This window comes from Solanum tuberosum, unplaced genomic scaffold (assembly GCF_000226075.1).
Source record: "Solanum tuberosum cultivar DM 1-3 516 R44 unplaced genomic scaffold, SolTub_3.0 scf00112, whole genome shotgun sequence".
In the NCBI taxonomy this organism is placed as follows: domain Eukaryota; kingdom Viridiplantae; phylum Streptophyta; class Magnoliopsida; order Solanales; family Solanaceae; genus Solanum; species Solanum tuberosum.
In genome coordinates, this window is record NW_006239035.1 from 1239024 (window position 1) to 1241639 (window position 2616).

Genomic DNA, 2616 nt, shown 5'->3' on the forward strand with positions numbered 1-2616 from the left:
AAACTTGATTGACTGAAACTGTAGGAAAACTTATTTTAGACTGCACACATTTTAGGTACATCATTACAGGGTCCTTGGGATGCAATATCAATATATAGCAGAACATGTATTGATGGAGAAAGTAGTAAAGAAAAGGAAAAGAAAATTCACCTCTAACGCCAGTTGATCAAATATTTCTTCAATAATTGCTCCGTACTACTCTGTCTGAACTATATCGCATCACAAGTTATTTGCTTCTGCAAATTGCTGACAACAGAAATATGCCTTACATGGGGACCAATCTGTAAAACTCAACAAATTAGAAACCACAATTAAAAGGGCAACTGCATCAATAAAACAACAATAACATACCTACAAAGTGGGGACTGAGAATGATAGCATGTATATAAACCTTACCCGGCCACTATCTTACAAGCGGCAAAGTTGTTTTCAATTGACCCTCGACTAAAGGAAAAACAAGCTCAAAAAAGAAATAACATAAGTACAAGAAACATAAGATGATAACAAAAAACAATAGATAGTAATAGAACAGAAATTACAATACAATAATCGAGGTACATGAAACAATAGAGAGTAATAGAAATCGAAGGACAAGAAACTACCAAAGCAATACTATAACTACTAAGATAATATTATGCAGTATAAGACATCAATATAAAAGGTAATGATTCTTTAACATAAACAATATTTGGGCTGTAATTCTTCTATTGGAACTAATCAAATAATTTATCACGGTTTTCGCAGATGAGTGTTTTACATATCGAACAGACAAATTGTATAAGAAGTATGATCAAAGTCACTAAAACACTTCGTTTAACATACAAAATGGATGTTTAAGTTTTTCAGGAAATCTAGGACAAACTATTATGTAGATTAATAAAATTTGATCTAAGGAGTCAAAACAAACTTTAAAATGACCTGATGCACACTTTATTATTCCAGATTATTCGAAGTAAAATACATAACTATTGTCCATCCACATTAAGAGCACAATTTGGATTCTGAAATTGTTGCCAAACACCTTTATTTGTTATTAGACCATTGATACAGGTAAAAGGAATTTAAACTTTAGGCCCAGGGAAAGCTATATTGCTCAAGCTCTTCAAAAATGTCACCAGTTGCGTGTCCAGCAGAGGTGAAACAATAACAATTTTGAAAAGTCAAGTAACATAGAAAAGGGCTATCAAACCCTCTACAACAATGACTATGCCTCCACCCGAGCAAGTTGGGAGGTCGGATATAAGAGTTTTGAATGATCATGCCGTTTCATATAAGCATATTTCATTCCAAAATGACTACTAATCCTTTACACGGGAAAAAAACTATACTTAGCTTGAAGAATACTCTGAGGCAGAGGCAGAGCTACTGGCTTGTCCACAGATAGAACAAAATGAAGTAGCTTTGGCCCAAAACTCAATAGGTTATATTTTTAAGAATCCAGAACTCATAACCTCAAAATTCTAGCTTCACCTATACTCAACAGGATCATTTTAAAGTGTAGAATACTATATGAAGATTACTATATCTGTAAGTGGATGATATTGAAGAATCAAATTCTTTACAACTTCATTCTTGCTAAAAGAACTTGATTCATGTTTTCATCAATTAAGAAAGGAATTATTCTGTAGAAGAGGAAAAAAGCAAGGCAAAACAGAATTCTATCAATTTATCAAACATGTTCCACTGTCAATGAAGTCTATGACAAACTACACTTCGACATGTAATTAGGACTTATCTTTGAAAAATGGAAGTAAAGAATAACCTGGTGAAGAATAGTCGTCTCTTGATGTTTTGCCAGCGAGCATACAACGTCTAGGCCTCTAGTGGTATGTACTCTGGTCTCTAGATATGCCAGCTTGATGAAGATTCAGGAAATATCAATGAAGCTGAAATTGCAGCATTAACAAGCTCCACTAATTTAGTAAGAAATTGACGGTGATGACATTGAAAAGATTATCTTTTTCGAGTCTGAGAAAAATAGGTAATCCGAAGGGAAAGAGGAGCGGTAAAAAACATCAAGCAAAACTTGATCAACACTTTCAAGCGAGATACATATTTATTTCTATTTTCAAACATGCATGAGCAAATTACCCTTATAGTTAATGATATGCAAACCTAAAAATCCAAAGAAGAATGAAAATAGCTGACATTATAGGTCCTTTTTCAAGAGTTCAATACATTAGGAGGAAAGTTGTGGGAGAAGGGGAAGAAAAAACTTACTGTATCCAATGAATACATCAACACAAAAGAGAAATTTGAGGCGAAACAGAGATTCCAAACGAATATGGAGTGAAGAGTCTCAGAGCAGGAGACTTGTCGATGTAAACGATGAAGAAAGAAAAAGTGGATACATAGCACACATGTTAATGATACAGAATATTCACAAGATCAAAACAAATCAAGTAGCAAATCTTGCTCAATCAAAATCCCATGAAAGCAGCAGTCAAATCAGATTAGTGATAGTAATTGATTCTAATATATCAGATCACTTGATTTTAGGGATTATATGAAATTGTAGTTGTGTATATATATATACATGTACTCTACAGTAAATAAATGGAGTTCTTATTCTCACATATCAAGTTTTTTACATGGTATTACATATAGCCTTTGCTT

The 2616-nt window shown here is 33.2% G+C and overlaps 1 long non-coding RNA gene across 1 annotated transcript; it reads right to left on the minus strand.

Annotated features, from left to right (window-relative positions):
• On the minus strand, positions 1-2015 carry LOC107061002 (uncharacterized). The gene is made up of 3 exons (XR_001473702.1): positions 1763-2015; positions 151-281; positions 1-18 (listed from the first exon to the last, which is right to left on the minus strand). It is a non-coding gene; the product is annotated as an uncharacterized lncRNA (long non-coding RNA).
• Between the last annotated feature and the right edge of the window lie 601 nt (positions 2016-2616).